The 23,044-nt window shown below is 54.4% G+C and overlaps 1 pseudogene; it reads right to left on the reverse strand.

Annotated features, from left to right (window-relative positions):
• Positions 1–2,294: 2,294 nt before the first annotated feature.
• LOC134365501 (procollagen galactosyltransferase 1-like) lies at positions 2,295–20,882 on the reverse strand (annotated as a pseudogene).
• Between the last annotated feature and the right edge of the window lie 2,162 nt (positions 20,883–23,044).

Raw genomic sequence — 23,044 nt, forward strand, 5'->3', positions numbered from 1 at the left:
TGCTGAGCAGAAACATGGGGTCAGAGTTGCCGCAGAGAAACTGCCTGGGGAGTCTGAGCTCGCAGCAGCGGCGCCCCCTTGCTTGGCGAGCAGTGAGCCCAGCTGCGTTTCAGAGGAGCAGCGGCCTCCTCTTTCCACTCCCCAAGCAAAGCCAGCCTCAGTGGCACATTCCTTCCTGGTCCCCTCTCTTCTCCATCCCACCCTGAGTATTCCACACTTCCCAGTCTGCTCAAGACAACACTCGAGAAGATGGGCGTTATTTTTTCCATCCAGAATTTTTAGCTATTTTTAGTGACAGTGCTTGTGCAGTTTAACTGCCCATATTTTTAGGAACAAAAATTTTTGTCCTTATTTTACAGAGAAGGAAACTGAGGTAGAGGAACATTACGTAGCTCACTTAAAGTCACAGAGCCAGTAAATCACCGATTCAGACCTTGGAAGCCTGGAAGCCTGGCTCTAAGGTCTATGACCTTAACCTCTACCATTCTCAATAAATGCATCCGTAATTAGTGAATTCATTCATTCACCAACTATTTGTTGGGCTGCTTTCATGAGCCAGTTCCATGAGCTGTTCGAGGCCCTGGAGATACAGTAGGGGATGAGACAGCAACACCCCTGCCCTCCAGGGCTCCCGTGCAGTGGGAGCGGGCATGGGAGCGAGGGGAGGGGGCCTCAGGGGCCCATCACAGTCTGCAGAGCCCCTTGCAGGGGCCCAGGAGGAGCCTGCAGGCAGGGCCCGCAGCGGTGGTTAGGGGAAGCAGGGTCTTGAGACTGGGAACCCTCCCCTAGGTGCCCTGAGACAGCCTGTGCCTCTGGGAGGCAGCCCCAGAAATGAGCCCACCAGGCCAAGGGGGCGTGGAGGCACACAGGTGTGCAACTTGCCCAAGGTCCGAGGCCCAGCTGACACTAGAACACAGGCTCACAGACTCCCTTTCTCCCCTTGAAGGTAAATGCTTCCGCAGACTGGGGAGGGACTTCCGGGCCAAAACCTCTGGGTTCAGGGATGGCAGAGGTCACGGAGGCTTCTCTCTGCTGATTACCGTGGAGGTCACGATGAGGGGGTGACAAGCTATCCCATTGGAAGCCAGGGCCCTGCCTAATCTCACCAGCCTGAAAGGATGTCCCATCACGCCAGGCTGTAGACTCGCCTGCTTAGCCCCCGAAGTACCTGGGAGGTCTTTAGGAAGTCAACACATTTCCCCAGACTCTGCAGAAGAGGCCCCCAAAGAGCCCTGACACCTGTGCTGGTGGCTCCACGGTCAGCAGAGCTGCTGGGGAGGGGTGGACTTTCCACTGTGTCGCTGGGGAACAGCTGGGCACAGCTGCGTGCTGAGGACACTCACCCAGCTCTGCCTGGAACACAGGGTCAGACGCCATTCCCAGCACAGGCCCCGCTCCAGCAGACCAGGCCAGGGGACAGCGTGTCCTGGGGCTTGGCTGGCCCCATCCTAGCCTGACAAATCAGTCCCCCACCCCTCCAGCCCCAAACCAGAGGGATGAACAAGCTCTTCCTCCAAGGCCTTCCCACGCTGGGTGCTGTGTGTTCAGTAGGGGCAGGTGCTGGCATTCTCCCAGTGTGGCTGGGGGCAACAGCTGGAGAGGGAAGCTTCTAGAACCCACACTGTGGCTCTCATCGTCCTGCTCAGGAGACAACATTGGGAACCTGAGGAACTGATGACCACTGTCCCCAGACCCCTGCACCCATGCTGGTGCAGGCCAAGACCTCCCTCCGGTGAAGCAACACTGCACAGGCCAGCAGCCCACCTGCCCCATGCCCAGCAGCCCACCTGCCCCATGCCCAGCAGCCCATCTGCACTCAGCCCCTATTTCCTGCTTGGAAACTGCCGGTGGGATCGTGCTGCAGCGTGTCAACCTGGACACCCCCGGCAGGTGGGCCTCACCTGCTCCCAGCCTTGTTCCCATCATGCGTCGGCCCCACCCGGCATGCACTCCATGCCTCTGAGTGTGCACGCACGCATGCACGCACGTGTGTACTGTTTCCTGCACCTGACACCTTCACACATGCCACTGCTCCCTGCCTACTGCAATCTTACGAATCCTTGAAGACCCTGCTCAAACCCCACCTCTTCCCCAGCCCTCGCTAGCCCCTCTGCATGGCCCTTCCATGAGCCCCTCCCCGTCATCACTGGTCTTGGGGGCGTGTCCTGCACCCACAGAGGTGTCTCCCCAACCTGACGGAGCCCCCAGGGAACTGACTCAGTCTCTCCGCCTGCTCCTCAGCCCTGCAGTCAGCGGCCACCCTGTCAGTGTGTGATGAACTGAGAGCTTTCAGGTGTCTTCATTAATTTTTATTTTACTTTTTCCCCACAAGCAGCACATAGGTCTGCAATGATTCTAGGTTTGTTCAAAGCAACCATCTGACTTTTTCAAAAATTATCCCACTCATAAGCATTGTAGAAAAATTTACGCATACAGATAAACCAAAAGACCTTTAAATCACCTGAAACCACAGACGTTTGTCTCTGCGGCCGTGTACGTAGGGCTGCTGTTCTAAGCCCGATCCACCTATTAACTCGTTTAATCCCCATGATACTCCTGAGAGGCAGATGCCAGAATCATCCCATTTTACAGCTGGGGGTACTAAAGCGCAGAGAAGTTGGGCAGCGTGCCCAAAGTCAAGGTCAACTGGGCAGTGACGGAGCAGGACTTGAGCCCTGGCTGCAGGCTCCAGTGCCCATGGCCTTGACCACTGTGCCCTTTCCCGTGCATACCAACATCCATTATTTAGCACAACTGGGATCATGCAACAGTCTTTTCTGCCTCTTGCCTCACCGTACTATCATGAGCACCTTCCCAGGTCAGGACCACTGTGCTGTTTTTCAAGTCTGTCACATCCAGACCACCAGGTCAGCTCGAGCTGAGACAGCATGCATAGCACTCCCGGGAGGGACCTTGTCTAGGACGGCTGCACGCCCAGTCTATCGCTGGGCCCCTGGAGCCCTTCCCAGAGGCCAGGCCACTGTTTCACCCCAGCCACCTGGCGGGAGCGAGGATTTCACCTCCTGATGAAGGAAAGACCAACTCAGCTGCAGTGCAGCTTCCCAGAGGCCAGGGACCGCTTCCAGGCCATCAAGTCTGCATTTCAGGCCAACCAGCTTCAGGGGAAGCGTGGGGGCGGGGGGATGGGGAAGGCCAGACAATGAGACCTTGACATTATGCAGACACTTGGAAGATTTCTAATCACAGGAACCAACCCCCCACCCCACCCCACTTCCCTGAGAGCCTGTGTGAGTGAGCATGAGGCACTTAGGGTAGATTGGAGAGAGCACTGGTTCTTGAACCATGGATCCCTAATAGCAGAGGTCCTCAGACATCAGAGCTTCCCATGCATCTACAAGTCTGCCTGGGACAGGGCGTGCCCTCTGCACCATGGAGAGGCTCCACAGCTGTTCCCTGGTGAGCTACACTTTTTGAAACACCAGCCACCTGGAGAGAGATGTGGGGCTCCCACCCAGATCTGGAGGCTCCTTCATACGAGCCCCTCATCCCGTGTGCACCTGGGAGAGTGTTCAAAGCCCGAGCATCCGTGAACTGAAGACCACCCGCCTGACTGTTTCAGGGACCAGACTCCTGCTATTGGAGTGCTTGACTTAGATGCGTTATGTCCGGACTTTTTAAAGGGGGAGGGAAAATAGCCTGGGCTGGAGGAGGCAGTCTGGGAAGAGCCCATTTCTCAGCAATAGCAGAGGGCCCGAAGGCCACTCCAGTTTTAGCCTGGTAAGTAAGAGTCTTGTGGGAAAGGGATGGTGAAGTGGGAGAGCTGGCCCCTGAGGAGCCCAGCCCCCCCGCCCCCCGACCCTGTGGTGCTCAGCACGCAGCTCTGGACCAGGAAAGCGACGGCATCTGTAGTGGGCCCTAGAGCTGCCCGCATCCCTGAGCTCCCACCTGGCCCACAGGCAGAACAGGGGGCCCAGCAGGGGTAGAGAGCTCAGGCTCACTGTGGTCCACTGGAGTTTCCACTAGCTGGCAGTGGTTCCCAGCCGTGGGGCTCTGAGGTTGGACCCCAGACCTCCAACCAGGGGGCGCTATTGTTGCCCTCAGGCTGGAAGGTGTCTTGCAGCGAGCCCATCTTTTCTGCTTAGATGGTATGTTCATATGGGCCACCACTCACATGGGACCACAGAAGATCGTGGCCAGAAGCTGGAAGAAGGCCAGGCAGTCACAGTGTAAAGGCCACCTGGCTGGTGGACACAGGGAAGGCCTGACTTGGTGGATTCAGGGCTAGCTAATGTCCCAGCCACTGGGGCAGGATCCCCAAGCCCTCCAGCCCTCTCCCAACTGTGTCCACAGCAAGGCCTGTGCGTGGACAGAAGAGGCTTCCATTCCAGACACAGAAAGGCCCTGACCCCATCAGCAGCCCCTTCCGCCTACACCACTCCCCTGGAATGTCCAAAATCTCCATTGCATCCGAGCCTGCTGGCCAGTCCATTTAAAGACAGCAGAGACCTGGTATCCATCCCCCAGGCCTGAGAAAGCAAATCTACTCCTTATCTGCAAGGAAGGAGCCGGGGCTTCTCAGAAGAGCATTTCCTCTGGCAGCTGATCTGTGGGCTCCAGAGGCCCCTCCCAGTAGCTGCCCTTATATGAGCCCGTGGGATTGCAGCATCTCTGCTGGCCTCCTGGTCACAGAGTTGACGCAGGCCAAGCTCCTCAGACGGACATTCTGCATTCTTCTGAGATGATGCCTTCAAATGTTGCGGGTGGGGCAGGCACCCCATCTGCTCCTCCCCCTAAAAGTATGGGTGTCATTACACACACATGTGGCTGTCAGAGGCGACAGGACCAGGTAAAGCCAGGCCCGGGCCTTGTGAACACGGTTACAGACGACATACATGCACGTGGACACACGCATGCAAACAGCCACATGGCATCTGTGCGTGTCCCCACTCCCAGACCAGCGCTGAGTGCCCAAGGCTGGGCTCTCCCCACCCAGCCTGCTTGCTCCCTGAGCCCCAGCCACAGGTGCGGCTCACAGCCCCTCCCCCGCCACCCAACGCCAAGCCACCTCCCACCTGGGGCATCTGCAGGTAACCCTTGGGTGGGCCCTGAGCTCACATGTCTCCTCCTCCGGGAAGCAGCCTGGTCCCCACTCTCCTATTTCCCAGGTATCCCATGCACGCCTCCCCTGCCCCTGCCTGCCAAGCGGCTTTATGGTCTCCCCTACCAGACTGGGAGCTCCCTCTGGACAGGGAGGGGTCCTGCCTCCCCAATGCCTGGCACAGAGCTCGGCACCAAGTGCACTTGAGAAGCATTTGACAAACACACGGATAATGCGATGACATCCAGAAGGGGCCAAACCGGGCTGCTGGACAAGAAGTGGCAAGTCCATCCACACACACCTGGATATGGGTGGGCTCATCCTCCCAGGTCTGAGCAGGCAATGGCCCAGGCAGCTCCCTGCACCCTGAGAAGACGAGCTGGTGGAGAAATAATGGTGGGCACTGACTCCGCACAGGACGAGAGCCCCTGGCCCTCAGGGGTGGGCTGTCCAGGATCTACAAACTACTGAAGTCCTAAGACACTGGGATTCTCAAACTCCCAGACCAAATTCCTCTCCCCCAAGGTCCCACCTCCACACCCACTTCCAGAAACTAGACAGTCAGGGTAGATGGAGGGGTCAGGAGTCGGAAGTTCCCCCCATCCCCAAGGCAATGGCCAGACCCCTGGTCTCCTCCTGGATCAGGATTAGGAGCTGTCCAGGGTCAGGACAGCTGGGATCCTAGGCCCTGTGGCCTGGCCACCCTCTTGCTGCGCGCTGCCTGTGGCCAGTGGGCACTCCCAAGGGGTGTGGGAGGGAGTGGAGGGTGCTCTGGGCCCTGGACATGTGCTGCCAGCCTGGGAGTCCCTTGTCCCTCCCTCCTAGAAGCCTACCAGTAAGCCCCCAGAACTCACCCAGCCCTAGAAATACCCCCCACCACCTTGGGGCCCTGCTAGTCCTTCAGGTCTCATGAAAACATCAGTGGGCTCTAGGATTAGTAAGCAGAGTGACGTGGGCAGGAGCAGTGACCCAAGACCCCCTGGTTCCAAGGCAGCAGCTGAGGAACAAGGGTTCCCATGACTCAGGCACACCAGGCCCTGCATTAGTCTGTTTCTCTGCTTATAACAGAACCCCTGAAACTGGGTGATTTACAAAGAAAGGAAAATTATTTCTTACAGCCTTGGAGGCTGGGAAGTCCGTGGTCTGGGGGACACATCCGGTGAGGGCCTTCTCCTGGGCAGGAACTCTCTACAGGGTCCCGTGGTGAGCAGCTTATCACATGCATGGCAAGAAATGACAAGAGCAAGAGAGGAAAACCTCCTCACTGCTCTCCTCGTAAAGCCATCAGGGCCATGCCCATTAAACCATCAACCCGTCACTCCATGAATACGTCAATCCATTCCCAAGGGCACCGATATGGATTGTGTCCCCCAAGTTTTATGTATTAGAAGCTTGATCCCAACTGTGACTCCTAAGAGAGTGGGAAATCCTATCACAGTAATTGAAAGGTGTGGCCTTGAAGAGGTGATTAGATTCTGAGGACCTGCCTAGTGAATGGTCCAATGATGGTGGTCAGCGGCGTGGTTCTGAGGGCTTTAAAAAGAGAGCGCATGAGAAGCTGTCTGTCTCTCTCTCTGCTTTGCCATTTTCTGCCATGTGAGACCCCTGCATTGCTGTAAAGTCACCACTACCATGATCCTCACCAGATGTGTTCCCTGCACTGTGGACTTCCCAGCCTCTGGAACTGTAAGTAATAAATCTTGTCTTCTTATAAATCAAAGAGTTTCAGGTATTTATGTTACAAGCAACAGAAATAGACTAAAACAGAAAATTGATACCAGAGAAGAGTTGCTTATGACAAATACTCAAAAATGTGGAAGCAGCTTTGGAACTGGGTGCTGAGCAGAAGCCAGAGGGATTTGGAAGAGGAGGCTAGGAAAAGCCTAGATGCTGGTGAAAGTTTAGAAGACAAGAAAACCAGGGAAAGTTTGGAACTTCTTAGAGACTGGTTACATGGTGGCGAGCAGAATGCTGATAGAAACATGGACAGTAAAGGCCACACTGAGATCTCAGATGTAAGTGGGAAGGGACTTCCTGGGAACTGGGGCAAAGATCACCCTTGCTATGAACTAACAAGAAACTTGGCTGCGTTTTGTTTGTGTCCAAAAGTATTATGGAATGTGGAACTTCAAGGTGCTGACCCAGGGCATTTGGAGGAAGAAATTTCTAAGCAGCAAAGTATTCAGGAAGGTGCATGGCTGCTTGCGACAGCCTACGCTGAGTTATGGAAGCAAAGGCACAGCATAAAGCTAAAATTTATAATTAAAAGGGAAGCAGAGCATAAAGATTTGAAAAATCTGCAGCCTGACTATGTGGTAGGGAAGCAAAGAGCATTTTCAGAAGAAAAATGAAATGATGCCATGAAGATTAGTACAGAAGAAAGGGATTATCAAGAGAAGGGGAAAGGCCCTAAAGGCACTGCAGAAGCCCCTGGGGCCAACAATTCCATTTCAGGCCCAAAGACCTAGGGAGACAGAATGGTCCTGGGGAACAGACCTGAGCCATCCTCCATGGGCTTGCTGCCCAGATCCACCTCGGGAAGCTGCTTCCAGCACCAGCACCCCAGCTGCTTTGGCTGCTCCAGCCATGGCTAAATTGGCCCCAGGTGTGGCTGGACCTGCAGCTTTGGAAGCTACAAGTCTTGGCAGCATCCATGTGGTGTGAGGTCTGCAGGCTCACAGAATGTCAGAGCTGGGAAGGCTTGGGAGCCTGCACCCCGATTTCAAAGGATGTATGGAAAAGTCTGGGGTCCCAGGAAGAGATCTGTCACAAAGGTTGAGTCACCACAGACAGCCTTCGCTAGAGCAATGCCAAGCAGAAATGTGGGGTTGGAGTTGCAGCAGAGAAACCCCATCAGCACCATGTCTAGTGGAGCCATGGGAGCAGGACTGTCACGGAGACCCCAGACCTGTAGAGCTACCAGAGTGGAACCCCAGCCTGGGAGAGGTGACATGTGGCCTGAGACCAGGAAAGCCATGGGAGCAGAGCTGCCCAAGGACCTGGGGACCCAACCCCACACCAGTGTGCAGAGGACGTTGAACGTGGAGTCCAGGTACTTGATTTGCCAGCTTTGAGATTTAATGGCTGCCCTGCTGGTTTCGGACTTGTCTGGGACCTGTTACCCCTTTCCTTTGACCTATTTCTCCCTTTTTGAAAGGGAAAGTGTACCCAATGTCTGTCCCACCACTGTATCTTGGAAGTAGATAACTTGTTTTGATTTTGCAGATGGGACTTTGAGACTTTTGACTTTTGAGTTAAAACAGGTTAAGACTTTGGAGATGGAATGAATGTATCTACCTGTGAGAAGGACACGAAATTTGGGGGCCAGGGGTGGGATGATATGGGCTGTGTCCTCCAAGTTTTATGTATTAGTATCTTGGTCCCCACTGTCACTGTTAAGAAGATGGGAATCCTATTAAGGTAACTGAAAGGTGGGGCCTTGAAGAGGTGATTGGATTCCAAGGACCAAACAAGGTAAATCCTCCTCAGCTGGAGAGGCAGGGGCCCCCAGAACAGAGTAGAGCCTGGGACGCCCCCCTCAGTGCCCCCCAGGAGTGTGACGTCAGCAAGTTACAGGACATCTCTGAGCCTCAGTTTCCCCTTCTGTAGAATGGGAGAGATAAGTAGGAAGAACGGCTGCCGGGGTGCAGCACGCAGACCGGTGTGCGGGGAGCTCCAACAGAGGCCCCCGGAGCTCAGCAGTCCTCAGCTGCCCCGACCCTCCCTGATCTCAACAGAAACCCCAAAGGTCTGCTCTGGGGGACACAGCCACAGCTGGGCACCCAAGCCCACACCTCCCTCATCCCTGAGGTGCCCTCAGGTCTCCCAGTGGAACATTTTTGACATGCTCTAAACCATCAGCAAAACAAGATGAAAATTTAGTAATTGCTCTTGGCAGGGAGTCCTCAGGCCAGAACAAGGGCCAAAAATAACCCAGGGGAAGTTTCCCAAGCCACCTGCAGCCCTGGGGGCTCTGTCTGAACATGAGGCAGGAATGATCTTGGCCTGACCCTGCTGCCAGCTGACCAGGACAAAGGGGAGAGATCGACAGGGACTGGGTGGGACAATGGGACAGAGTGACTTGGCACACTTGAACCCAGAAGCGTCTAGCCATCCAGAAAAGTGTAATGTCAGACTTGAGCAGGAAAAGCAGCTGCCAAGCGTGGCCCTACCTAGCGGCCCACAGATGGTTGGCCAAGTCCCGAGAGAGGGTGTTGGCTGAGCTGGGAAGGTACAGACACCAGGCTGACAGGGCAGGCACGGGTCTGGCTGGCCAGGGGGTACTCACTCGCAGCCCTCATCCCCCCTCCCCCCAAACCTGGCCAGTCCCAACAGCAGGTGTGGGGGGACGTGAACCCCAGGGGTTACAACCCAAGGTCAATGCGCACCTGGGCACTGTCGGGGGACCTGGTCTGACCCTTCCTTTATGCTGGCTGGGGAGCCCAGGGGGGAGGGAACTCACCTCACTGTGTCAGAATCAGGCCCTTCGTCCACATGCCAAGCAGCCACCTCCTATCCTCCGGGCCTCGGATCCTTGCCTGTAAAATGAGGCTGTAGAGAGACGGTCAAGTGAAGCCACGCCCGTTACCTACGCTGGACGTCCAGGCTCGGGCTGAGCCTGTGCCAACCTCACAGCTCGAGGAGGACAGACCGCACAGAGAGGACTCAGCCCCTGGTCATTGGGCCACCCTGCAGGGACCCCAGAGCAGGGAGCACAGGAGCCACCGTGTCCTGAGGAGAGGCTGATGGGCCAGTGGAGGGACGATTCAGGCTCACCTTCCTTTTCCCGTTCCTTCTTTGTGCCCCTAAGCGGGATGCACTTAATGCATAGGGCTTGGTGGAAACCCCATGAAGGTCCCCAGGAGTGTCCCATGGGGGGGTGTCCAACCATGTCTTTGATGTGAAGGCAAAAAGAGGAGCCCCACCAGGGCCTGGCTCCCAGGACTGACTTCCGCCTGCAGGAGAATCCTCTCCCCACGTCATTCTTAAGACGAAGGATAAAGGCCGGCCAGGTGCTCAGGTGGTTAGAGTGCGGTGCTGATAACACCAGGGTCCAGGGTCTGACCCCTGTACCAGCCAGCCCCCAAGACAAAAAGAGAAGGGTCGAGGTCCCCCCCGTGCACCTGCCATCTGTGTGCCTGCTCCTCTGCCTCGTCTCCTTGGGCCCCAGGAGAGGCCCCCCGTTTCATCACCCCATTCCCATCTCCCCACAGGCCTGTGATCTGAGTGTTACGGGCTGTTTTTCAGTCTCACCTTAAGGAGGACATTGAGGGTGGAAGAAACACGGTGACCAGCGCAGGGCCCCATGGTTCTAGGCTACTCTTGGTCTTAGATGAGTGTGCGGCTCTCAGCAGGGAGCCAGGCCAGGCACGTCCCCAGGCTGCCCTCCTAACCGTCCTCCTCCTCTGCACTGACGAATGGTCTCTGTCAGGAGGCAGCCATGCGGCAGCAGTGCCAACTGTCCTGAGAGCACCCTATACACCTCTGAGGGCAGTGCCTCAGTGCCTCTCTCGGGTGCGGTAGGGAGGAGGGTGCCCGCTCCGGAGCCCACCTGCGTGCCAGCCCTGAGAGGTGAGGAGGGGCTGACATGCGTCAGGAGTGCATGAAGCTGCCACCGCAGAAACCAGCCTGCACAGCTCCCCCGAGGCGTCCAGGCTCGATACCTCCACCCGAGGACCTGGCTCCTGCCTTGTCCCCACCTGCCATCTGAGCCCAGGCCCTCACTTCGCAGCTACAAGGGGCTACTGCACCCCTGGGCAGGGGGAAGAGGGTGGCACCCACAGTGCTTTCTGTAAGACTGTACCTCTCTGATCAGGAAGACTTGCCCCAGCCCTCTTGTCTAAACCTCATGGCCACAGCCGACTTGCACAGCAGCCCTGCTCCAGGGCGGGCTGGAGGGTCACGTGTTTTGAGTTAGGCATATTGCCACCCCCAAACAATGTTAGGGTCCTTTTAGGGAGGGAGCAGAAAAGGATGGAGGCAGCAGTGTTGCCCTACAAGCCCTGCTGATGGCCAGAAAAATGAGACTCAGAGGTCGAGTAACTTTCCCAAGGTCACATGACTAGAGAAGACAGAGACACACGTCGAATCTGCATCCATCTGTCCCCCAACCTGCTGCCCTTAATGACAATATAAAACAGCCTCTTCCCCAAAGGAGAGACTTGCCTCTCCCCTCTGTGGGCCACTTTAACCTTGCCTTACAGACACCCACCAGCGCACAAGCAGGCGGGCAGAAAGGATGCCATTTCCCATACCGACCCTACCTGCTGTAGGGGGCCACACAGTTAAGCACGCACTTAAAAAAATATAAAAATTGTTCTTAGCTTGTGGCTGTACAAAAACAGACACAGTTTGTCAACCTCTGGTTTAGAAAAAATAACAACATCATAAATAAATAACAAGTCAACATAAAGCTATGCTCTTTCTCATTAAAACGTTTTTTCCCTAATTACAGAATTAATATATGCTCAACTATAGAAAACTGGTCAGGTCAGTTGTTTAGAGAGCAGCCTTATAACACCAAGATCACAGGTTTGGATGCCCTTTACCAGCCAGCCACAAAAAAAAACAAACCAAAAACGAAAACACCCTGAAAACTGGGAGAATATAAAAGTATCAAGATAGAAATAATACTCAATAAATAGGTCTTGGGGTGGCTGGTTAACTCAGTTGGTGAGAGCATGGTGCTGATAATACCAAGGTCCAGGGTTCAACCCCTGTACCAGCCAGCTGCCCGCCCCCACCCAATAACAACCCCCATAAAAATAAATAGATAAACAGGTCTTGAGGAGCTGGGGAGTGAAGCCACCAGTGAGTTAGGGCTGGAGAGGGACTGGGTCCTGCAGACATAGCTGAGCACCTGGATACAGCCATACCTGAAGCCAGCCTGCACCCCGCAGTTTTGGTTCTGGGAACCTTCTGTGTGTTCTGCTGGGACTTGCTCAGCATGGATCCCAAAGAACCAGCCAGATGCCCCTGTGATGGCAACCCCCTGTGCACTCACCTGCCTGCTTGCAGAAGGCAAAGACGATGATGTCATCAAAGGACCAGGTGTAGTCGGGGTGGGGTGGGTAGAACGCCAGGTTCTGGGACGCCACCTTCCGCAGGTCGATGAGGAAGGTCGAGTGCACCATGGGAACCGCGAAGCAGCCCCGGCGGTCCCGCTTGCGGATGGCGATGTAGGCGGGCGTGCGCCTGTAGTAGCCCTGCAGGGAGGGCGCAGAGTTCTGCAGAGGGGTCCCCAGAGGTGAGGCTGGAGGTCTACAGCCAAGGGAGGCAGGAAGAGCTTGGAGAGCAAGCCCCGGGTGCCAGCCTCCAGGTTCGATGGGAATTCCCTGCGTGCCAGGCTCTAGGCACCACCCCCAGAGCCTCAGCTGAGGGACAGTGGCAGACGAGGAAGGGAAATGGGTCCCTGGAAGACCCCGCTCAACACTTCAGATCAGACAGGCAGCGTTTGAAGGAGGAAATTCTAAAGCTGGAAAGGAAACTGGACATGTGGGATTCTTCGACTGACACAGAAATTGAAGGTCAGAAGCATGATTTCGGGGTTGTCCACTTGGCTCAGTTGGCCACAGCCAGCCTTATAACCCCAAGGCCACAGGTTCTAATCCCCATTCTGGCCAACCGCCAAAAAAAAAAAGAAGCATGATTTCAAGAAAGTGGGGGAAAATCTCACAGGAGAGTTTTAAAAGCTTCTGGAACAATCTGGGGTTGGTTTTTCTCCTCCTTATGCCTTTTATAAATTGGAATTGTTAGTGTATAACATCCAGATTTATAGGACATTGTAAAAAATGTTTAAAACCATTGAATTATTTACTTTAAAATGATATATTTTATGAATTTCACCTCAATTAAAAACAACAACAACAAAAAACAAAGGTCAAGGGTCTGGATACAAAACAAAACAAAAACAAAAACATAAAAACCAGTAGGAGACAGGACAGGTCAGTGTCCTGGCTCCAGCCACCCAGACCCCTTCCCCTGGCCAGGGACCCTGCCCCACCCCTTCACTACCCCCTGTTTTGCCTGTGACTTCAGACTCAAGCCTGGGGTGGGACTTGTCACCAGGCCTGGCCAATCAGAGCCTGCCTTTTCCTGACTTCAGTGACTGGTTCAGGGGTAGACAGGAGACTGGAAATGGCCTCATCAGAGTGGACGTTGGCTAAGTGCTGCTGGGATCATTCCTGAGCAGTCTGAGAATGAAGCCACCCAAGTGATGGAAAAATGACAGTTGTTTGGACACCTGGATCAAGCCATGCCTAAAGTCCCACCCAGGCACCTCCTAGCTGCATGAGTTTAGGCAAGTCATTCCCTCTCTGCACCTGGATCAAGCCATGCCTGAAGTCCCACCCTGGAACCACCACTTACTAGCTGTGTGAGTTTAGACAAGTCATTACCTCTCTGCATTTCTGTTTCTGCTTAAGGACTACGGGGAAGGCATTTGTAAAACACTCACCACGCTAGGCTCCAGCCGCAGCACCTACTTACCCAGCCCCCACCACCCCCAGCCCTCCGCCCTACCTGGGAAGTCATTCCACACCAGAAGTTGGAATAGGCAGCCCGGGAATCCAGCATGGGAGCCACCACCGTCCCGTTCTCTGCGATGGGCAGGCTCAGTGTGTCAGGGTTGAGGATCAGGTTGTCCGCATCCACAAACTGCAAAACGTCCAACACGGCATCAGCATGGGCTGCCAGAAGGACCCCGCGTCAGGCAACAACTCTGAGCAGCTGGAGCAAAGGCCAGAGTCTTGGAGGGTCAGCAGAGACCCCTGGAAGCCCCATGGCTCCTCAATCAATGGCTATGCCCTGAATAGCGAGCCAGGTCACATTCACACTAAGAAAGAGGCTGCGCAGGGCTGGCCGCTTAGCACAGTTAGTTAGAGCACAGCCTTGTAACCCAAGGCCGTGGGTTTGGATCTCCATACTGGCCAGCAGTGAAGTTAGCATCTTTTTCTACCTGGATCCGAACCTGTGACCGTGGTGTTACAATACCGCACTCTACCCAACTGAGCCAACCAGCCAGCCCACGGAGGCGTCACTTTGAGGAAAGTCATGGAGCTGCCTGTTAAAGGCAAACACTTTTTTTCTATGGCTTAGATGCCGGTAAAAAGTGTATAAAAATAGTTATGTAAGCTTTTTATTTTAACACCTTGGATGTTTGGGCTTAAAAAAAAAGAAAAAGATAAACTAATTGTTTTAGCAAAGAAAAAAGCCTGGAAAGAAATTCACCAAACCACTAACAGGGTTACCAAGGGGGGCAGAGGGGGCTGCTCTTCCCCACAAAAATGTGTTACCAACACCCTCCACGAATGCCACACAAGAATGTTCACTGCAGTGGTGTTTACCAACCAAACCAGGAACAACCCAAGAGTCTAGCAGTGGTGAATCAGGTGGAGAAATTCTAGTCCAGTCCCCAGGCAGAAGGAGACGTAACAATTAAAAAGCACACCACAGAGAACGGTTAGGTCAGGATGTGCCCTCTGCACCAGAATGTAAAAACGCACAGGACACTGTCCATCACAGGACTACTAAGAGGTTGGGTTCTTTTTTTTAATGCATCTGGTCCATAGACATGCTGCTACCCAAGCAGATGTTTAAATCCATTGCCATTTTATGTAACCCATCCAGCCTCTGTGGACATTTGAACATGTCACCTCTGAGTGCAGATGCAGTCAGAACAGCCAAAACAGTCTGCTGGTTCCTCAGAAAGTCCAACATAGTTATCACAGAACCCAGCAATCCCACTCCTAGGTACAGACCCAAGAGAATCGAAAGTAGGGACTCCACGGCTGGCCAGTTGGCTCCCTTGGTCAGAGTGCGGTGCTGATAACACCAAGGTCAAGGGTTTGGATCCCCATACTGACCAGCCACCAAAAAAAAAAAAAAAAGAAAGAAAGAAAGAAAAAGGAAGAAAGGAGGGACTCAGACAGGCACTTGTATATTCACTTCCACAGCAGCAGCATTCGCAACAGCCAAGAGGTGGAAATAACCCAAATGTCCACCAACAGGGGAACAGGTAAACCAGGTGTGGTCCCACACACAGCACAATACTAGTCAGCCAGAAAAAGGAATAAAGCACTGATACGTGCGATGACTCTGATGAACCTCAAAAACACGATGCTGACTGTAGGAAGCCAGACACAAAAGGCCACATGGTGTGTGATTCCATTTACATGAAATGTCCAGAACAGGAAAATCCACAGAGACAGACAGCAGATTAGTGGCTGCCAGGGGCTGGGGGAGGGGGAGTGACTGCTAACAGGGACAAGTTTCCTTTTGGGGGGATGAGAATGTTCTAGAACTTGACAGAGGTGGTGGTTGCACAGCACTGTGAATGTGCTGAATGTCACTGAGTTGTTCACTTTTAAAATGGTCACTTTTAAAATGGTCACTTTTATGTTACATGACTTGCACCTCAATTAAAACAAAAAACAGCTAGAAAGTGGATCTTTCTGGGAGGTAAGATTAAAGTTTGTTTTGTTTTGTTTTTTCTTTCTTAAGGATTTTATTTTATTTTTTTACATTTTTTGCCTATAAATAAAATCCATAACTTTTGTGAAAACAGAGGGGGAAAAAAGGCCCTTCTAATAACAACTTTTAAAACATCTGACAAATGATTTCACATTCCAGTATGGATTTCCAAAGTCCCCAAATTACAAAAATACAGTTGCGTCAAAAGCTGCTTTGAGTTCTGCATGACACCTTGAGCCCCACCCAGGGTTGTGGAGGGAAAAAATGAAAACCAGCCAAGATCAACCCACAGCAGCAAACCAGGGAGGCAGGACAAGGCGGCTCTGTGCCGGAAGGTTCCAGGAGGTGCTGGGTTCAGCTCTGTGCCTTGCTGGTTCTGAGACCCCACCGGGCAAGTTGCCTCCTCTCCCTAAGTCTTTGCGTCCTCATTTGTAAAGTGGTTTGAAGAGGCACCGACCTCCGGGATCCCACGGGGGGCCTGTTCCATCCCTCCTCCTCCCAGGAGGCGGTTCTGCTCTTCCCAGGGGCTCAGACCAGGGACGTGGCATCATCCCCACTCCTGTCCTTCTGGCATGCTCACAACCAGGCCCAAGGCAGGCCCTGTCCCCTCGGCCTCGTGACGCTTCCTAAACCCACCTGCCTTTCACGGCCCTGCCCTGTGCAGGCCCCACCATGAATCACCAGGATGCTGCCTGGGCCTCCACCCGGGCCTCCTGCTGCTGACAGTCCCCCACAGCAGCCACAGGGGCTTCTGAAAATCATAAATCGGAACACAGCCCTCCCCTGCTCACATACCCTCCATGGCTCCCTATTATCTCCCTAGTAAAAGCAAAATGCCGACCCTGGCCTGCATAACTGGATAATGCCCACTCCCCACTTCAGCATCACCCCCTGCTCACTCGGTTCCTTAAACACCCCAAACGTATTCCCTGCTCTGTTCCCTTTGCTTTAGACACTGTCCCCCAGCCCCCCAGGCTGGCTCTTGCACCCCTTCAGGTCTCTGCTTGGGTCCCCTCCTCAGAGAGGCCCCCTAACCCAGCTCGCTTGTCACCTCACCCTGCTTTTGCCATCTGTTGTGGGTTGAATGGCGGCTCCCAAAAAAGATGAGGAAGCCCTAACCCCTGGTACCCTGGAAATGTGGCCTTATTTGGAAATAGGGTCTTTGCAAGTGTAATTAAGAATAAGTGAATATGAGGTCCTACTGAATTAGAGTGGTCCCTAAACCCAATGACTGGTGTCCTTATAAGAAGAAACAGAGAGATGGCCATGTGACCACAGAAATAGAGACTGGAGCGATGCGGCCACAAGCCAAGGATCTCCTAAAGCCCCCAGAAGCTGGAGGAGGCAGGGAGGGTCCTCCCCCAGGGCCTCTGGAGGGAGCGCGGCCCTGCCTCCAAATTGGTGAGATAACAAATTTCCATCGTTGTTTTTTTGGTTTTTTTAAAAATTTTTTGGGGGGGTTGCTGGCTGGTATGGGGAATTTCCACTGTTTTACGCCACCGAACATGTGGCACTTTCTTAGGGGACCCTGGGAACTGATACCCTACCAATCTGTCTTTCTACATCTTCTTCGCAGCACGGGCTGCCTTCTGCTACTTCCCCACTCAGGTCTGCTGGTGTTTTGGTCACAGCCACCTTTTCTGGGAGACGAGGGAGACGTGTCCTGGTCCTCGCTGTGTCCCCAGGAACCGGCACGAAGCCAGTGCACAGGAGCAACACAGATGGATGTTGAATAATAAGAAGGGTACAGAGCACACCAGAGTCAAGGGTTCGGATCCCCTTACTGCCAGCCGCCAAAAAGAGAATAAATCAAAGAAATAAAGAAAGAAGGTACAAAGGGCAGCTCGGACCTGATGTGAAGATGGAAACCCACCACAGGCACTGTTAGGTGACATTACTGCATTTGACCCCCATGGTGAGCCAGGCCCTCCATCAGCACCCCCAGCCCCCACACCCCTCTGTACAGGGGAAGGGAGCAGGCACCATCACGCCCAGGTTGGGCACAGGCGGAAGGAGCTCACAGAAGGCCGGTGACCCATGGACACTTGTCCCAGCATTACTGCCTTCAAGACTCAACTGCTCCCTTCCCCAAGAAGCAACCGCTGGTCCCAGAGGAGGAAGAGAAAGTCAGGCCTCAGCAGCGCAGTGTCACCCACACCCTCCAGTCCCCAACCCCACTCTCCTACTTCTCGGAAGTGACCCAAAGGCCGTCCTCATGGGGTGTGCCAGAGGTTTGGCATCACTGGTGATGGCAATAAAAGTGGAGATGACCCTAATGTCCAACCACAGGGGACAGCTGGGGACATAAAAGCTCATTTGCTCCTGACGATTACGAACTGGCACTCAGCATCCATGTGGCCCACAACTGAATGAATCACAGCTCCACCACTCACCAGCTGTGTCACCTCGGGCAACTCACTTCCCCTCCCTGAGCCTCAGTTTACCCTCCTGCAAAATGAGGTTAAGGACGGTCCCCGAATCCTGCCGCTCCGCCTTTCCTCTGGACACCCCAGACCTCTCCGTGGTCCGTGGCCAGCTGGCTGAGAAACTCACCAGGATGTAATCGGCCCACATGTCCCAAGCTCATTTCAGGGCTGCCTGGCGCAACTTCATGACATGATCATAGTGCGAGTCGAACCAGTGTTTGGGGCCCTCCTCATCCAGGTAGGACCTGCGAAGAGGCAGCTGTGATATGGGGAGCACAGGGCACTGTCACAGCCCAGAGAGGACCTGAGACTCCTTGGAGGTAGTCGGGGAGAGTTTCCTGGAGGAGGGAATGTGTGAGCTGATCTGAAGGCTGGGGAGGACGGAACATGTCCCAGGCAGGTGGCACAGCACATGCAAAGGCCGAGGGAAGAAAGCCTGAGCAAACCGGAGGGAAGGAAGAAAGCCCAGAGCAGCTGGCCAGGGGGACAGGGCCTACAATACCAGGCAGGGACGTGCCTGACAGCGAAGGGAAAGCCCGCTGGCAGAGAAGAACACAGAACGGAAAAGACCTGGAGCCTGTCCTCCCAGGCTCAGAGTCTGGCCTGGACAGCAGGTAGGTGAAGAAATAAATCCCAAGGAACCAGGAGTCTGTGCTGCCCAGAGGCTTGTGCAGAAGCCAAACAGCAGAGCCAGGGCTGGGGAGAGACCGAGACTGGGAACAAAGCAGTGGCCGTCCAACAGAAGGACAAAGGAGGGAGGTTCAAGGTGGAGCCCTGGCAGGAGGATCAGGGCCCATTTGTGAAGCTGAGGGCAGGTCACAGTAGCCAGAGCGGAAGGCTGCAGTCAGGGGCTGAGGGCCTGTGGTCTGTCCTGGGGCAGTGGGGAGCCATGGAGGGTGTGTGAGCAGGGGGTGCAGTGCAGTCAGACTGGAGGGCTCCGGGCAGGGCCTAGCGCTCACCTGGGCTCCTCCGCCAGCCGCCATTCCACAGAATGGTAAAAACTTCACAGCCACCAGCCACTCCCGCAGCACAGCTGATGTGTTGTCCACATTGTGGTCCGTAGCCACCCTGCGGGCGGGCAAATGTGGACAGTCAGTGCAGTAGGGGAAACCAAGGCACAAGCAGGCAGCAGCAAGGCAACCCCGGCTCTATATTCCAGCTTGGCTTTCAACCAGCTATGTAGCCCTGGGCAAGATGCTTCCTTTTGCCATGCCTCAGTTTCCTCATCTGCAACACGGGGGTACAGGCAGGACCCATTCATAGGGCTGTGGAGGGGATCATACAAGCTCATTCTGGAAAAAGACATTAGCAACTGTTGGTTTTGTTATTGAGCATCTAGGATCTTATAACCATGTTCAGTAACAAGTACGTATAACTTAAAAAAATCTCTATATCTTAACCGCCCCCCCCCTTCATTCTCTCCTATGGGCTGTGGTCACTCATTCACTGAACAAACGTTTAAGTACAAACTGTGTGCTTGGATTATCCATAGTGGGGAATCTGGGGTGGAGGGAAGAGGGACGTGTTGGAGTCTAGTTTGACCACAGAGCTAAGAGCTAATTCTTCCCAACAAATTAACAATATTGGCAGCAGTGATGACAGTAATAATGACAATAATAATAAAAATAATAACCGTGGCTCTGGTCACTAAGCAATAACCCTGTGCCAGGCACAAGGGCTTCACACCCATTAACTGGTTAATCTTCAGAGACAAACTCAGAAGAAGAATTATATTAATATACTCATTTTCATTTGAGGAAACCGAGCAAGAGTCTTTAAGTCACCAGTCTGAGGCTTCTTCACAGCTCTGCCCCATTCCCCTTCCAAAAAGGAACCACTTCCCCCTCGGCCACCTGGTCCTATACCCCACCCACGCCAGGCAGAAGGCAGGGGTCTGACCGGGCCCTCAGAACTGGTCAAGTTCAAGGGCCAAGGCAACAGCAGGAGCAGGAGGACTTTCAGTTGGGTATGGGATCCGGGCTTCCGTTGTGTGGAGCTTTATAAGCTCCAGAAGGGAGTTAGGAGGTTGGTCCCAGGCACGCGTGGCCCTGGATCTGCCCTAATGCGGGACCAGCAGGCAGTGGCCTAAGTCGCCCCAGGGGAGCCAGAGGCAGAACGCAGGTCGGCCTGTCCCATTGAGGGGGTATGGGGGGAAGGGGGGCTCCCTCCACATGGGTCTGGCCCACGTAGAGGAGCTGCAGCAAGCAGGGTGGACCCGCCCCGATGGGGGGCAGCAGGCGGGGGCGCGCGTGGACCGCCCCATGGGGGTCAGCAGGAGCGGGCGCTCGTGGACCGCCCCATGGGGGTCAGCAGGCGGGGGCGCTCGTGGACCGCCCCATGGGGGGCAGCAGGCGGAGGCGCTCGTGGACCGCCCCATGGGGGGCAGCAGGAGCGGGCGCGCGTGGCCCGCCCGATGGGCGCGGCGGCCGGCTCACCACAGCGCCGTGCACTCCCGCGGGTGCCGCAGCCTCTCGAGCGCGCCCACCGTGCTGTCGGGCAGCGCGTGGGCCGAGTTTCGCGCCACCAGCGCGATGATTACGCGCGGCGCCTGTAGCGGCGACTCAGGGTTCCAGCGCTCCTCGGGGAAATACGCGACGGCGCCCGGTGGGACCCCAGGAGGCGGCGGCTCCAGCAGCAGCAGCAGGGCCGGGAGCGGCCGCCGGCGCCGCCGGCACGCGCGCGTAGGGCGGCTGCCATCACGCCACGCGTCGCCTTTAAGCCGTTTTTCTGCCGGCGGACTAGAGCCGCGCCTTGAAGGAGTCACCGGGACCCCGCCCCTGCCGCGCGCCTTAAAGGGGAGGAGCGCGACCGCTGTGAAATCAGCCGTCAGGGCCCGCCTCCTAGGCCCCACCTCGGTACGGACTTAAAGATCCAAAGAGCCGCTTACCCTCGGACAGTGCCCGCTCGCCCGCCCGGCATGACGTCATCCTACAGGCCTGCCCCGAAAGCCCCGCCCCCGCCCCAGCCTTAAAGGCACAGAGCGCCCCGAGGACTTGCACCCGGCGTAGCTCTGGAACCTTAACTGCGTCCAGGCGCCTGCTTCCTTCCGGACCTCCGCCTAATGTGCCCTCCAGCTTCCATGTGTATAGGACCGGGATGAGCCACCAGGTGGACCTGCCTATTTAGGACCTGGCTGGGGATCCGAAAGATCTGAGCCTCAGTTTCCTCTGCTGCAACATGGGTTTTGCCATCCTGGTTCTCAACCTCGCCAGAATGTCCTTGGGGGGTTGCTGGGTATTAAGGCCCTGGCGTCCACAGACCTGGCTTCAAGTCCAGCCCCCGCCATGGGCTCGCTAGGTGCGAGCCTAAGTTTGTCCATCTGTAAAATGATGTCATAAGAGATTCCGCAGGGGTGGTGTGAAGACGGAGCCAGACGATGATGCTGGAACGTGGTCCAGAGGCAGGGTCAGCGTTTCCATGGAAACGCCACCGAGGGATTGTTTTTCAATATTGTAATGTATTTTCTAATTGATCGTGTTTGTATCGTTCTTAAAAATTAAGTTTTAAGAATGGTGCTCATATTTATTAATGTGGGGGTGGAGAGGAAGGGTCAATATTTTTCGATTGATCGATTGTTTTGGAAGGTTCAATATTGTTAAATAAAATTCGGGGCACAGGTAGCACATCCCAATCTGCACAGCAGTCAGTGGAGCCAGAAGCTTAAGGAAGTAAGTGGGCTTGAACCGAAAAGCCCTGGCCAGGCCCAGGGTCTGCCAGCAGGCCTAGTGGGGCGAATATCTCGAGTATCTCCTCTCCCCTCATCCATCCTCCTCTTCCACTTTTCTTCTCACTGTGCTTCTGTTTTCCATTGTTTTTCTACAATTTTTTTTTTTTTTTTGCACAAGTGTTTGGCTGAGTATTTCTGGAACGCAGCTCCATCTTGACTGGTTACATGATTGGGTCAGGGGGTGGGGAAGGGGACAGGAGGACCGGGGACGAGGACACTGCTGAATCCAAGGTGGTGGTGGCGGCAGGGGGTCTCTACCTTTATGGTATGTTTGAAACTTTCCATAACAGAAAGGTGAAAACAGGTCTACACTCTATGGATTTGTCAAGGAAAGATCTTTCATATTAAGTAAGAAAAAATAGCATCATAAGACGTATCCCATCCTATCTGGAAGGATTTAGACCCACAAGCAAGCAGTGGTTTTCTCAAAGAGGGCAGGATGGCACATTCTTGTGGCTGTAGTTTCTCTGGAATTAACATCTACATCCCATCGTGGGTAAAAGAAAGCCAGCTGGTGAAGGTAGTGGAGCACAAATCTACCTCTGCAGGTGGAGTTGGAGGGAAAAGCCTGGGAAGGTCAGGAATATCTCTCTTAGGAGAGGCTGAAAAGTCCAGGACAGAATGAGAGGGAGCCACCTCCATAGAGTATGCTTGTCCCTCTGAAACCTGATCCCAGAGAAACATGGGGGAAATCCCTCCGGAACCAGCTCGGGAAGCCGCTGGAAAGCTTGTGTCAGTAGAGAAGATGCCGACCTCAAGTGAACAGCTGCCAAGTTCCTCCACGTGGCAGTGAGCGTGCATGCAAGGGTGTGAGTGGGTGTGCGCGTGGGCAAGTGGGCCTGAGGGTGTGTGTTTCAGTATATTCGCACCATAATTTATTCAGCTATATGGAGTAATAGCCTAGAAAGAGAAACTGGTATTTGCTTTAACTACCTGCTACTTGTAAGCGCTTCCTCTGTAACTCAGGAGTAACTGTTATACATTAAAAGAAATTAAAAGCATTTTGAAGGTTCTGTTGTATTCAGTTGATTGCCATTACGTGGCTGCCCCAAAAGGGACTGAGGGGGTGTCAGAGGAGGCTTTTGACCTGATTTCCAGGGGCAGGGTAGGAACTGTGTTTCTCTTGTACCCCACTGGGTCCCCCAGTGCCAAGCAGCTGCTAGGCAGGTGACGGATGCCTGATCAGTACTTGATAAATACTGCTGCTTAAGCAGCTCTCTGAGCTCACAGGAACAGCACAGTGTCAGAGAATGAGGGGAAACTTTTCCTGTTGCTTAGCTTAGAACCGTCCAGGGCTCTCTCCCAGTACATAGGATCTGGGAAGTGGAGAGAGCTCAGAAGCTTATATAGTGCCCTAGAAGC

This window comes from Cynocephalus volans, chromosome 17, assembly GCF_027409185.1.
Source record: "Cynocephalus volans isolate mCynVol1 chromosome 17, mCynVol1.pri, whole genome shotgun sequence".
Classification (NCBI taxonomy): Eukaryota; Metazoa; Chordata; class Mammalia; order Dermoptera; family Cynocephalidae; genus Cynocephalus; species Cynocephalus volans.